We start from the raw sequence: 16,292 nt of genomic DNA on the forward strand, positions 1-16,292 counted from the left end.
GCCTGTATTTGGTTTAGATACTTAGCCAAAGAGTATTGTGAGGATTTTTCACTGTTGTGTGGTAGCACAGTGTGTACTAACAATTTTTTGTCTTGTTAAAACGCCAACATAGCGAAAGAATACAGGTTTTCATACGAAACAGTCATGTTGGCTACTTCAGTGGAACCTCTTTTAGGTAAATGAGTTTTTTGTGGTGAGTTTTCAAAGCAACTGTGGTAAAATCGAAATTTTTGACACTTCTTTGCTTTGTTTAAAGAAAAAAAGCAATCTTACTTTGTAGATGTCAAATGAAGGTCTAGTATAGATTTCATACTTCATTAATCCTTCACTTACTGTGCAATCTTTTATGTAATTATTGAGGTACCTCAGAGTTGTACACATTAATTCGCATGAAATTGCTCGGTATCAAGACAAATTTCATGTGCAATTGCCCAAGGTCAGTAAGACACCTAGTTCAGTATGTGGGAATTAAACATATTTATCGGCGACTTCTTTTTTCCTGACCTTATCCCGCGATTTCGCGGGGTCGAATATTATCACAGATTTGACCGTCTTGGTGGTAAAAGGTGGCCGGATGCTTTTTCTATCGCCAGCCCTTCGGCCCCGGGACGGTGTTTGTGCACTTCATGTATCTGCGCCTGGAGTTACGTGAGAGTATGGGGATGTTTTCTAAATGTTTGTGAGTAGTGCAACTGAGGCAGAACTTTGATACCAGCCCGATATTCACCCAGTCTGACGTGGCAAACCACCAGAAGACCACATCTTAGTCTCTTCAGCACACCGACCGTCGTCCGTGATCTGCTTTGTTGATTCTATCCGTTGCCGGCGCATCTCCCGAAATCCGGAAGCAGCGCGTTGATGTACTCGGCTATCCGCGTGTGTTAAACATCTTTATTGCATCTTTAACGAACAGACTTACTTAGATTTTATATTGGCACGTTTAGTAATTTGTCATCTGTTCCTGAGGACATGTAAGCACAAATAAAGCATGGCTGATGTCAGACAGAAATTAGTTCCATCTCTTGGCGATGACACGTATCTTGATATTTTTCATGACCAGGCGATACCTACAGATGTTAACATTACAAGAGAGATCGTTTATAAAATACAGGATTCCTGAGGAACTGTCACAATGAATTGCTGCAAAGTTTAAACGACAGAAAACAAAAGATGTCCGACTACTGTGTGTAAAGTGTTGAGCTGCCTCAAATCTTCTCTACAAATGTTTAGTACAAGGCGTTTCTCAAAACTATAACGATTTCATAATTTAATAACACACAAACTAATCGTGAAACAAAGTTAAATTTTTACGCAAGGTACAACATTTATTATAGTTTACTTACGAAATAATACATCGGCCAAACGACGACCATTTGCTGCTACACAATCCTCGAGGCGTTTTAGTCGTTTTTAAACACATCTTTCGTAAAGGATTTTGTACATTGCTTCGCGAATTCGATATTTTAACTGCTGCAAACCTCTAGGCCGGTCGGAGTACAGGCTCGCCTTAGATAGATAAAAGTCTGGCACTGGCACGGTTAAATCAGGCGAGCGAGGCAGCCATTCGATATAAATGTTTTTGGTAATTATGTGGTTACCAAATGCCTCATGGGGAACGTGCAAGGACTCCTTTGAAGATGTGGGGCAATGCGCCTCTTCTTGGAACGTTTTCGTACCGAACGACGAGGGTTGCCTGCAATCGGCTACTCACGCGTTCGATGTTCTCGGAAGTTCGGAGGGTTTTCCGAGAGCCTGTTGACTTGGGATTCAATACACATGCAGTTGCTTGGAAGTTTCTTACCAAATTCAATGCTGTTCATGATCAGGAACTGGATATCGTGGCTGAATCTTGAAATTGCAAGGCACGTTGCACACACGTGACAGATTCGTTTTAGCCAAAATACCGCTCAACAGCGAACGCACGATGTTGTCTCGACTGGTATGACGTCGTTACTGCCCTATACACAGGATGAAACTTAACACTCCACTCTAGTAATAGACTGCGCCACCGTCGTTGAGTCTTATTTTTAGTACGCATTAATCAAATTTGAAATCGTCAAAGCGTTGTGAAACACTCTGTAGAAGCGCAATTTGAAAGTTGCTCAAGCTAGTTCAAGGCAAAAGGAGAGGGGGTGGGGGGTGGGGTTTGAGTGAGTAGTCAGCAACATTCTAAGACTGCAGCGTCTGTCTTCGGAATGACCCCGTTCATGCATTCGTACTGGATAACACTGTAGCTTCTAAAACCTGAGGAATATCGCGTGAAGCAGCCTTAATTTTTCTGCGTGAACAGCACTCTAACCGGTTTGATGAGGTCTTCGACGGGTTCCAGTCCTCTGACAGTTCCTTTATCTAAAGTTCGCAGTTACACCCAATAACCGCAAATATTTTATGTGGGTATTTCAATCTCTAATAACGTTCTTCAATGACTGTCCCCTACTTCCCTCCATTACCAAGTTAACTATTCCAGAAATCTCAAGATGTATCTTATCAACCTATCCTTTCATTTAATCTACAAGAAATACAGACATTCCTCCGTAACACTACCTTTCAAAAGCTTCTGCTGATGTCGTGTCTTTACCGCCGTCCTTAAAGTCTGACTCTAAAGATAGATGCTCAAGAAAAAGCTTTCTAAGAGTTACTATCGTACTTGCTGTTAACCTTTTGCCAATACGCAATTTATATCCTCTTTAATCGTGGCATCTTCAGCTATGTGGCTGTCCTAACAGTAAGAACCTTAAACAATAGTCAGCATCTCATTTAACAATCCTATTGCGGCTACATAACGTGCCTTAGGTCATCTATTCCATTACACTTCTTTGAATTTTATTTATGTATATCTTAAAACCAATTTTCAAGACACGACCGATACCATTCAATAAATCTTTCAAATCCTTTGCCGGCTATCAAGGAATCACTATGATATCGGCAAACCCTGATATTTAATTAATTTACCAAATCTCTCCAGTGTCGTGGTTCATGGTGTGGGTTCCTGTAGTCATGTCCTAGTTCATGAACCACGGGCAACGTATGAGTGGCCAAGTAAGTGGTCCCGACAGTCGGGATACCAGTTACTTTGGAATAAGGCTGGGCGTCTCGGACATATTCTGAGTCGTGGTCACCTTTGTGCTCATACGGCAAAGACTACCAAATCCACCGGTTAGCCCCTCAGCCGTTAGGGGTAAAACCCATTGGGGCAAGTAAGGCTAGCAACCTGCTTCCCTGGTACTTTAAATATGATGCTGGCAACAATCAGAGCAAAATGCCTCGGACCTTTGGAGGTGACGGAGTCCCACCTCTAACTGATAAACCAGGGACTCTTAAGATACGACTTGGTAAACAAATGGTAATGAGATGGGGAGCTATTAATATCAATGGGGGCTACTCTGGGAAGAAGGTAGAGCTGGCAGAGCCTGCAATTAAGATGAGGCTGGACGTTTTAGCTGTTAGTGACATTCGGGTAAGGGGTGAGAAAGAAGAGGAAGTGGGAGAATACAAGGTCTACCTGTCAGGAGTCAAAGCAGGAATAGCACAAGGGGGTGTAGGGCTTTACTTTAGGAAAGAAATGGAACCCAGCGTAGTTGCAATAAGGTATGTAAACGAACGACTAATGTGGATAGATTTGACAGTGTCTAGCAAGAAAATTAGGATCGTGTCAGTGTATTCGCATTGTGAAGGGACAGATCAAGATAAGATGGATAGTTTTTATGAGGCACTCAGTGATGTAGTTGTTAGAGTAAAGGACAAGGACAGTGTTCTGCTCATGGGTGATTTTAACGCCAGGATTGGAAATCGAACAGAAGGGTGTGAAAAGGTTATGGATAAATTTGGAGAGGATATGGAGGCCAACAGGAACGGGAAACAACTCTTGGATTTCTGTGCCAGTATGGGCTTAGTAATCACAAACTCCTTTTTTAAACATAAGAACATTCACCGGTGTACATGGGAAGGCAGGGGAACCAGATCTGTCATTGACTATATAATAACAGATCACGAATTCAGGAAGGCTGTGAGGGACACACGTGTATTCAGGGGATTCTTTGATGACACTGATCATTATTTAATCTGCAGTGAAATTGGGATTGTGAGGCCGAACGTGCAGGAGGTCAGGTCCATATGTAGGAGGATAAGGGTGGAGAAACTTCAGGATAAGGAAATCAGGCACAAGTACATAACAGCGATCTCAGAAAGGTACCAGTTAGTTGAATGTAGTCAATTACAGTCATTGGAAAAGGAATGGACAAGGTACAGGGACACAGTACTAGAAGTGGCTAAAGAATGTCTTGGAACATTAGTGTGTAAATGTAGGATGAAGCAAACAGCTTGTTGGAATGATACAGTCAAGGCAGCCTGTAAAAGGAAAAAGAAGGCGTATCAGAAATGGCTACATACCAGAAACCAGGTAGACAGGGAAAGTTATGTTGAAGAAAGAAACAAAGCCAAACAGATAATTGCAGCATCCAAGAAGAAATCGTGGGAAGACTTTGGAAACAGGTTGGAGACTATGGGTCAAGCTGCTGGAAAACCATTCTGGAGTGTAATTAGCAGTCTTCGAAAGGGAGGTAAGAAGAAAATGACAAGTATTTTGGACAGGTCAGGAAAACTGCTGGTGAATCCTGTGGATGCCTTGGGCAGATGGAGGGAATATTTTGAAGAGTTGCTCAATGTAGGTGAAAATGTGATTAGTAATGTTTCAGATTTCGAGGTAGAATGGGATAGGAATGATGACGGAAATAGGATCACATTTGAGGAAGTGGAAAAAATGGTCAATAGATTGCAGTGCAATAAAGCGGCTGGGGTGGATGAAATTAAGTCGGAACTCATCAAATACAGTGGAATGTCAGGTCTTAAATGGCTACACAGGATAACTGAAATGGCCTGGGAGTTGGGACGGGTTCCATCAGACTGGACAAAAGCAGTAATCACACCAATCTTTAAACATGGAAACAGAAAAGATTGTAACAACTACAGAGGTATCTCTTTAATCAGCGTTGTGGGTAAAATCTTCTCAGGTATTGTTGAAAGGAAAGTGCGAGTATTAGCTGAGGACCAATTGGATGAAAATCAGTGTGGGTTTAGGCCTCTTAGAGGTTGTCGGGACCAGATCTTTAGCTTACGGCAAATAATGGAGAAGTGTTATGAGTGGAACAGGGAATTGTATCTATGCTTCATAGATCTAGAAAAGGCATATGACCGGGTTCCTAGGAGGAAGTTATTCTCTGTTCTACAAGATTATGGAATAGGAGGCAAACTTTTGCAAGCAATTAAAGGTCTTTACATGGATAGTCAGGCAGCAGTTAGAGTTGACGGTAAATTGAGTTCATGGTTCAGAGTAGTTTCAGGGGTAAGACAAGGCTGCAACCTGTCTCCACTGTTGTTCATATTATTCATGGATCATATGTTGAAAACAATAGACTGGCTGGGTGAGATTAAGATATGTGATCACCAAATAAGCAGTCTTGCATATGCGGATGACTTAGTTGTGATGGCAGATTCGATTGAAAGTTTGCAAAGTAATATTTCAGAGCTAGATCAGAAATGTAAGGACTATGGTATGAAGGTTAGCACCTCGAAAACGAAAGTAATGTCAGTGGGAAAGAAATATAAACGGATTGAGTGCCAAATAGGAGGAACAAAGTTAGAACAGGTGGACGGTTTCAAGTACTTAGGATGCATATTCTCACAGGATGGCAACATAGTGAAAGAACTGGAAGCGAGGTGTAGCAAAGCTAATGCAGTGAGCGCTCAGCTACGATCTACTCTCTTCTGCAAGAAGGAAGTCAGTACCAAGACTAAGTTATCTGTGCACCGTTCAATCTTTCGACCAACTTTGTTGTATGGGAGCGAAAGCTGGGTGGATTCAGATTACCTTATCAACAAGGTTGAGGTTACGGATATGAAAGCAGCTAGGATGATTGCAGGTACTAGTAGATGGGAACAATGGCAGGGTGTCCACAATGAGGAAATCAAAGAAAAACTGGGAATGAACTCTATAGATGTAGCAGTCAGGGCGAACAGGCTTAGATGGTGGGGTCATGTTACGCGCATGGGAGAAGCAAGGTTACCCAAGTGACTCATGGATTCAGCAGTAGAGAGTAGGAGGAGTCGGGGCAGACCGAGGAGAAGGTACCTGGATTCGGTTAAGAATGATTTTGAAGTAATAGATTTAACATCAGAAGAAGCACCAATGTTAGCACTGAATAGGGGATCATGGAGGAACTGTATAAGGAGGGCTATGCTCCAGACTGAAAGGCATAATCAGTCTTAAATGATGATGATGATGATGATGATCTCCAGTGTCTCCTTTAACGCTCCATCATTGGTGCAGTGAAACAATATGGGGGAATAGGTTACCACACTGGATCCTGAGAAAATTTTTAATTCGCTTCGATGTACGCATAACGGTATGGAGAATGGTCACCAATTTAGGTGTAAAAACGAAACGTATAATTTTTACATCAAATTTCGTGATATGGTAAATATCCCATGTCATTTTTCGACTTAGACTCACACTCCTCTTTTATTTTGTTTATCACACTGTACAGCACAAGTAACAGTCAGTGTGCGCTTAATACTTGTAAAGTGTTCCAAGCAACCAAGTACAGGAATGAAATACCAACAGATCGTTTTCGAACATTTATGTACACATCCCTTATATTCTCCAAACTCACACCTAGGGGTAGTAAAGGTATCGAAAATCCACAGTACTTTTCGTCAAATAATGAGTCGATGATACACCAAATTTGGTTGAAATTACGCCAGGCGATCCTGAGTTTTGCCTTTACGTCACACCATTCCATCCTCTCCCTCACCCGTTGGTACGCCTTATCATCATTGTAATTCTTTGAATATAGTGAACACAAAATTTGGTTGTAATAGCTCTATGAGTCCCTTAGATGCTTAGATGTCACCCCTGTTTCATCCTACCCTCATACCTAATGTAGGGAACTAATTCTTATCCCCGCTGATGGCCGAGCGGTTCTAGGCGCTTCAGTCTGGAACCGCGCGACCGCTACGGTCGCAGGTTCGAATCCTGCCTCGGGCATGGATGTGTGTGATGTCCTTAGGTTTAAGTAGTTCTAAGTTCTAGGGGACTAATGACCTGAGATGTTAAGTCCCATACTGCCCAGAGCCATTTAATTCTTACCCGCCGGCCTGTGTGGCCGTGCGGTTCTAGTTACTCTGAAGTAAAGTCGCATAGTGCTCAGAAATGGTTCAAATGGCTCTGAGAACTATGGGACTTAACATCTCTGGTCATCAGTCCCCTAGAACTTAGAACTACTTAAACCTAACTAACCTAAGGACACCACACAACACCCAGTCATCACGTGGCAGAGAAAATCCCTGACCCCGCCGGGAATCGAACCCGGGAACCCGGGCGTGGGAAGCGAGAGCGCTACCGCACGACCACGAGCTGCGGACATACCGCTCAGAGCCATTTGAACCATTTGATTCTTATCCGTACAGTGGTTCTTCCAAAATAGTAAATGATACGAGTACATATACCACGTTTGGTTGGAATCGAGCCAACAGTTTAGGCGGAGATGTAGGTCGTACATACATACATAATACATACAAAGAATGATTTTTATAAATGTGAAGGTGTTCTTTAACATTCTTCTTTTCTTTTGATGTGGTGATTTGAAGCAGACGCATAACTTCGGATTTTTATAAAAATGTGTAAATGCATCATTATTGTACGTTGGTTAAAAACAGCTTCGACAATCCCGGGAGACAGTGGGTGTGCGCATCATCTCCTCCTCAGTAAGAGGCCCAGCAGAGCCGTCGCCGTAGACCTCGACGGACGGATTTGGTGGGGAATTGATGGCCAGACGGTGTTTTGCGCATGCGCCGTCGTCGTGCGAGTGCCACCTTTAATTATCGCCGATCCAGCCGTCCATGAAATTGTCCCTCCGGCTATGCGATGAGATGCGGGCGGTTACCGATCGGACAGGAAGATACATGGCGCGGTCTGTCAGGGGCTGCGGGGGTGTGACCGCCACAACGGGGTGGGAAACCAGAAGACGGATTGGCTGCTGCGAGGGAGGCCCAGCTATAGGCGCCACGCTGTAGTTCTACTGCGGTCGCCACGTCGCCTTGATGTACGTTTCTCGCTTCCAAGATGTGGAGGTAATTCACGGACGAGAATAGTGATATATTTTGGCGGAACCCACTAAGGAGTGCCACGACGTTCGGATCACGGATTTACTTCAAACTTTGTACAGTTTTAATAGTCTATTAGGACAACGTAATGGGCAAGTAGTAAGGCGTACTACTTAGGAGATTTCGAGAGCAGCGGAAGAAAAGCTTTACGTGTCGCTGATAGACCTGTATATTGTGACTCGCAGTCCGAGCTGGGGCCGTCACGTGATTACCTTTGAAACCCAATGAGTGCTGGATCGAGTCCCGCTCCTGTCTTTTTAAATTTGTAATTTTTCAGCATTATTCATATTATTTCGTACATAACATATTTGAAAGATAACATGAAGAGACACGTGTATTTTCATGAACTTTTTATTGAGTTTCCAATCTTATTTCACCATATACTAATATTTGCTTATTTTAACAAATACTAAGCGACTTTTATTTCTACAGGCAAGTTAAAAACTATATGAAGAGGCTTTGAACTTGGTCGTATTTGACTGACAACGAACGAGAAATTACTGCTTGTGAAGTTGCTATTAAAATACATTCAACCGTACATCGTCAATTTTCGACACCGATGTTTACGAAAATGCTGCGTTAACCGTGTTTTGTATTCAAATCGTCGGAAGAAAGAGAAATTTTTCGACATGTGAATGTTTTTCCTTAGAAACTATAAAGATTTCTTGTGGTTGGTGGAAACTGCGTTCTTTCGATGCAGCAGATACCGTTTTGGCTCTGAGCCCTATGGGACTTAACATCTGACGTCATCAGTCCCGTAGAACTTAGAACTACGTAAACCTAACCAACCTAAGGACATCACACACATCCATGCCCGACGCAGGATTCGAACCTGCGACCGTAGCAGTCACGCGGTTCCGGACTGAAGCGCCTAGAACCACTCGGCCGCAACGGCCAGATACCGTTTTAATCTATGTTTCCCGTGTCTGTATGAAAAATATCATCCTGTAACTTGAAATGTCGAAAACAGATCCTACGATTAATCGTACATTACCACTATATTCTGGCTTATCGTAGCGCATTGTATTACTCAATAAAGTTATTTACGCCTTTATTTACCGATGTTTGACTTGGGATTTTCAAGCCTGCCACTCTCCTTGGAACCTATATCTGCAGGTCGAAGCGTGAAGGTGCACAGCATTTCTCTGTACTTTACCCGATTGCAGGTATAATGGATTTCGGAAATCACGATAGGCATACATTTCCAGGAAAACTTCATGCGTTTTCGTAGTTTATTTTTCGATAAATATTTATTGTGATGATAAGAATGAGCAAACCAGCAGATAACAGAGGAAATGCAATAAAAATTCATACAAATAAAGTTGTGTTTTCATCATGTTACCTTCCAAATGTAATAAGTCTGAAATAACATGACTAGTGTTGAAAAAATGTTGAAATTCAAACAAAAGACCCACGACCGGGAACCGATTCAGCGATCCACCAATTACAGAACTTGAACACTTATCACCTGATCGCCGCCATCTCATTTTCACAGTCGCGAGAGTACATCAGTGACGCGTAAAACTTCCTTGCAATGTTATCGAAGTCACCTAATTGGTACGCCTTACTACTTGCAAATTATGTTACACTAACGGACTACTAAAAGTGTACAAAGTTTGAAGTAAATACGTGATTCGAACGTCATGGTATCGCCATGTCACTGCAAAAACGTGAAATTTTGCTAGTCACATTCGATCACACTCTGGTGAAGCAATATAAGTTTAACGTTTCTACAACACGATTTCCGAGTTCATTTCGATACCAGTCTATCTTTTGTGCTAATCTTCTAATACCACATGCTTTATACAATAGGCTATACACTGATGAGCCAAAACATTATTTCTTGTCAGTCTGTGAAAAGAAATGCATCACTGATTCCGTGTATGAGGGATGCGACTGTTTGTTGATAGTTTTGAGCAGGTATGTGGCATCCATGCACAGGCCATGTAATTCGCGGAAATAACGGGCCGCTGATTTGCGTACGCGGTGATGAAGTCCGGCAGCGACACAGATGGGTTCCATAGGATTTACGTCAGGTGAATTTGGTCGCCGAGACATGAGCGCGAGTTCACTCTTAATGCTCCTCAAACCACTGTAGCACGGTCGTGGCACCGAGACACGGATAATTATACTGCTGAAAGATGACATCGCCGTCGGGGAAGACATCAAGCGTGACGGACGGCATGCTGCAGCTGTCAGCGTGTCTTCGATTACTACCACAGGTCGCACGCAACCGCAGGAGAATGTCTCCCACAGCATAAAACTTATAACTATATGAAACTTCCTGACAGATTAAAACTGTGTGCCTGACTGAGACTCGAACTCGGGACCTTTGCCTTTCGCGGGCAAGTGCTCTACCATCTGAGCTACCGAAGCACGACTCACGCCCGGTACTCACAGCTTTACTTCTGCCAGTATCTCGTCTCCTACCTTCCAAACTTTACAGAAGCTCTCCTGCGAACATTGCAGAACTAGCACTCCTGAAAGAAACGATATTGCGGAGACATGGCTTAGCCACAGCCTGGGGGATGTTTCCAGAATGAGATTTTCACTCTGCAGAGGAGGGTGCGCTGGTATGAAACTTCCTGACAGATTAAAACTGTGTGCCCGACTGAGACTCGAACTCGGGACCTTTGCCTTTCGCGGGCAAGTGCTCTACCATCTGAGCTACCGAAGCACGTCTCACGCCCGGTACTCACAGCTTTACTTCTGCTAGTATCTCGTCTCCTACCTTCCAAACGTTACAGATGCTCTCCACAATATCCTTTCTTTCAGGAGTGCTAGTTCTGCAAGGTTCGCAGGAGAGCTTCTGTAAAGTTTGGAAGGTAGGAGACGAGATACTGGCATAAGTAAAGCTGTGAGTACGGGGCGTGAGTCGTGCTTCGGTAGCTCAGATGGTAGAGCACTTGCCCGCGAAAGGCAAAGGTCCCGAGTTCGAGTCTCAGTCGGGAACACAGTTTTAATCTGTCAGGAAGTTTCATATCAGCGCACACTCCGCTGCAGAGTGAAAATCTCATTCTTATAACCATGTGTTTACGTAATGTGTATACATAAACATACAGTTATAAATGTCCCCGTTCGTAGTCGCTAATAATAACAATTTGTTTACTTTTATGCTGTAACATATAGCTATAATCAGCGGTGGAAATATATTTGCGAACGCCGACCGTGTGCGGCTGTTTCTTGTTGGATCGTCTGACCAGTCGGAAGTTGCATTGCAGAGGAGAGTAAATGTCTATTCAAAATATAATTATTTTTGGATAGCTCAACATGTATTTCCTAAGGGACGGTAGTTTTATCATGCATTTACCAGTAGAATATGGCGCGGAGAAAATATTTCACCGCATACAACTTCCGTCCGATTTCGACGAAAGAATTCGTGACTGTGAACTCTCTATTTGGCAGAAACATAAAGAAAATTAAATAACTTCATGAAGGAGTGAGACATAGATTCTATATTAAATAAATAGTCCATACACCAATTCCATTTAAATCTGAATGTATGGCAATTAATAGATGAACTTACACTGCAATGAAAGATTTAACATGGATGCCGTTTTACTGGCACTTCTCTTCTCGTAATAAAAATAATTCCTTTGACGTTTTCACATACACGTCGCACAATAAATGTACTGCTATGCAGTATTGCACTTTTAGTATTGCACTTTTACTTCACACAAAAATAATATTATTTTTAACGATAATAATACGGCGGCAAGGCATGCGCGTCCGACACAAGTTACAGGAGACAAGAGAAGAAGAGTAACTGTTCATCGAGAATATCTCGTACTTCAAAAAAATGTGTAAAAGTGTTCTTCTTCTGTCCGTTTTTCGCGCCGTCGTTTTCAAAGTCAATAACTCACTGCATTTCTGACGGCGCTTCGACAATAAACAAGTTACGTCACAGGTCGTTCACCTTTTACATTCTCGCAACATTCTTTGCTAACTGTAGCTGTTGCCGAGCGACTGCTCGATTAGTGAGTGATTTAAAATGATAAGACAATCACATAATGTTACAAACTGCTCCCAGCAGCCTGGGTCCGCGGCGCGCTGCACGTGTCGAGCGGCCGCTCACCGCGATGATGTCGTTTGTGGAGATGACAGTCGACCTGGTGTATCGAAAATGTAATGCGCCCGAAGAGCCGACGGTCGAATCTCGATGGTTCCTTGCCCACTGCAGTCGTAATTGACGATGTCATGGGGTCAACTTGTGAACACTTAGGATTTCATTAGGAGAGTTGAGTTTCAAAACAGCGAAGATGAATAAGTGCTCATAGCTCCTAAGTTATGCGTTTTAGGGCACATGTTTACTGGACTCTTCTTCTTGTTTTAGTCCATACCACCACTTCCCAAAATATGGAAGTGATTTATTTCACAGTATCGAAGATCAAGAATTGGTCATAGCTCTTAATGTATGCGTTAAGACCCGATGTTTATTTGACTTTTTTGTTTCGAATTATTATTTCTGTCATATCCAGGAATCTTGGCCATCGCTTCTGAAACACCCTATATAAACACAAGTTGCAATTTAGCGTTGTTATCAACAGCTCGAAAATCTCCTGATCGAACTACTTCAAATTTGTACACGATACTCTAATAAACGTTCGAACGGACATTGGCTAAATGTTGTCTAAATACTGTTGAATGTGCATGCTACATAAACATACATGTAATACATAAAGTGGAAAAATTGTTAGCAAAAGTCTCGACAAATTCTTGAACGATGGTTTTCCTACTGTTACACTATACTGCAATGGGCACTATACATATGCGTATATAAAGACGGAACGTTGTTAACATATATATGTAGTACATAAAGGGGACATGTTGTAAGCAAGTACCTCCAAAAGTTCTTCACCAATTTACTTCATATTTTTACACGAAAATCTAATAAATTTTTGGATGCATACAGGCTACATGTTTTTAAATGTATATGGTAAATAAATATACCCTTTGTAATACGTAGGGAGGAAATTTCTTAGTTAAAATTTCGAAAAGTTGTTGATTGTTTTACTTCACAGTATCACACAACGCTCTACTAACATTCCGCTGGACATTGTTGTTGTGGTCTTCAGTCCTGAGGCTGGTTTGATGCAGCCCTCCATGCTACTCTATCCTGTGCAAGCTTCTTCATCTCCCAGTACCTACTGCAACCTACATCCTTCTGAATCTGCTTAGTGTATTCATCTCTTGGTCTCCCCCTACGATTTTTACCCTCCACGCTGACCTCCAATACTCAATTGGTGATCCCTTGATGCCTCAGAACATGTCCTACCAACCGATCCCTTCTTCTGGTCAAGTTGTGCCACAAACTTCTCTTCTCCCCAATCCTATTCAATACTTCATCATTAGTTATGTGATCTACCCATCTAATCTTCAGCATTCTTCTGTAGCACCACATTTCGAAAGCTTCTATTCTCTTCTTGTCCAAACTATTTACCGTCCATGTTTCACTTCCATACATGGCTACACTCCATACAAATACTTTCAGAAATGACTTCCTGACACTTAAATCTATAATCGATCTTAACAAATTTCTCTTCTTCAGAAACGCTTTCCTTGCCATTGCCAGTCTACATTTTATATCCTCTCTACTTCGACCATCATCAGTTATTTTGTTCCCCAAATAGCAAAACTCCTTTACTACTTTAAGTGTCTCATTTCGTAATCTAATACCCTCAACATCACCCGACTTAATTCGACTACATTCCATTATCCTGTTTTGCTTTTGTTGATGTTCATCTTATATCCTCCCTTCAAGACACCATCCATTCCGTTCAACTGCTCTTCCAAGTCCTCTGCTGTCTCTGACAGAACTACAATGTCATCGGCCAACATCAAAGTTTTTATTTCTTCTCCATGGATTTTAATGCCTCTTCCGAACTTTTCTTTTGTTTCCCTTACTGCTTGCTCAATATACAGATTGAATAACATCGGGGAGAGGCTACAGCCCTGTCTTACTCCCTTCCCAACCACTGCTTCCCTTTCATGTACCTCGACTCTTATAACTGCCATCTGGTTTCTGTACAAATTGTAAATAGCCTTTCGCTCCCTGTATTTTACCCCTGCCACCTTTAGAATTTGAAAGAGAGTATTCCAGTCAACATTGTCAAAAGCTTTCTCTAAGTCTACAAATGCTAGAAACGTAGGCTTGCCTTTCCTTAATCTTTCTTCTAAGATAAGTCGTAAGGTCAGTATTGCCTCACGTGTTCCAGTATTTCTACGGAATCCAAACTGATCTTCCCTGAGGTCGGCTTCTACTAGTTTTTCCATTCGTCTGTAAAGAATACGTGTTAGTATTTTGCAGCTGTGGCTTATTAAACTGATTGTTCGGTAATTTTCACATCTGTCAACACCTGCTTTCTTTGGAATTAGAATTATTATATTCTTCTTGAAGTCTGAGGGTATTTCGCCTGTTTCATACATCTTGCTCACCATATGGTAGAGTTTTGTCAGGACTGGCTCTCCCAAGGCTGTCAGTAGTTCCAATGGAATGTTGTCTGCTCCGGGGGCCTTGTACGTAAGCTATATATTTTCTTAAACAACAATGTGCAGATTTTCTGTTAAAACTGACTGTGGGAAAGAAAGTGCTGTGTGAAAATGTGCGGTTTCGTTTTCTTTCTCGTAGTCAGTTTTAACTTAGATATGAGGTCATTTAAACCTTTAGACAAGTTGTTTATTCCACACATATCCCTTTTCTTTATATATAATTTTAAACAAAAGCTGTGTGTACAGTAATGTGCTGTTTTGTTTTCTTCATTGCAGTAACTTTTAAGAGAAAAAAGCAATATTTCGTTTATGGCTTATCGACTTAAGGTTAAAATACTACTGTACTTTGGAATATGAATCATCCGAAACTTAGAAGTTCTACCCGTTCACCGATTAGAACTACTAGAAAGTCTGTCGTTGAAGCTACCATCCTCACAGATCCAGCAGCTGGAGAGGCCTCTTCCGTAACCCTCAAATTAATGATCCCAAACTATTTATCCTTTCATTTAAAATGAGTCGGATTCTAAACAGACGTTTCGTTTGCCATAAAAGGGCCATTGCGCAAGGTCAGAGAGAGAGAGAGAGAGAGAGAGAGAGAGAGAGAGAGAGAGTGGAAGAGGAGACGAACAGAAAAGGAGATGTGGAAATATAGTCAGAGAGAGGGGAAGAGGAGAAGGACAGAGAGGGGGAGGGGAGAAAATGTACTGAGGGAGTAGGAAGGAGGAGGTGGATGGACAGAGAGAGGGATGAGGAGGAGATGGAGAACGGAGAGGGACTGGGTGGGGGGGGGGGCAAGGAGCAGATGGACAGTGAGGAAGGGGGGGGGCAGATTAAGAGATGGACAAAGAGAGGAAGAGGAGGGGACAGAAAGGGGAGGGACAAGGAGATTAGGATCTATGTACAATTCCCTTACATATTTAGCAATTGCGAAGCATTGCAGGATTCGCTAGTAATTGATAAAGAAGAGTCCTATCTGGGGAGCATGGGGTTCTGTAAATTCCTATTCACGTTTTGGAGAGAGCTCGATGTGGATATTGACTGGAAGGTTGTGAAAGATAAAACGGTTTCTTAACCTGTAAGCATCAAGGAGCACCTATTGGAGTATGCTAATAGCTACGATGAGTTTTCCTTCGTACACGCGTCACACTCTGCTACAGATATTAATGACGAAGAATATATAGATCTATTAGATGTTACTCACTATATCCGTCTTCATAACTGGAAACGGAGGAATATGGACATCCAATCCACCTGCAAAAATGAGGCCCTTATTGACGGCCTTTTGGATGCGCTATCCTGCACTCGCTATTTGACTAGGGTTTTCGTTCTACTTTGTGCTACTTTGTGAAGATATTCAGCTCACAATAACCCTTGCTCCCACACTCGTTTAATTTTCCAGAGAAGGTATTCGTCACACATACATTATACGATTCAGATAGAAAGGTTTTAGTGGTCAGTCAGTGGCACAGATTTCTTCACCTGCAGGAAATTCACCCACAAATTCAGTTCGTTACTGACAGTGTGCTCGTGAGTGAACTACTGCTTCCTCTTATGATCTAATGATGTCCGGTCCTGGCAGGAAGCTGTAATATCCAACAAAGGTCATGTGATTGTGCCAGACAATACACCATTTTAAAAAGAAG

This window comes from Schistocerca cancellata, chromosome 5, assembly GCF_023864275.1.
Source record: "Schistocerca cancellata isolate TAMUIC-IGC-003103 chromosome 5, iqSchCanc2.1, whole genome shotgun sequence".
Lineage (NCBI taxonomy): Eukaryota > Metazoa > Arthropoda > Insecta > Orthoptera > Acrididae > Schistocerca > Schistocerca cancellata.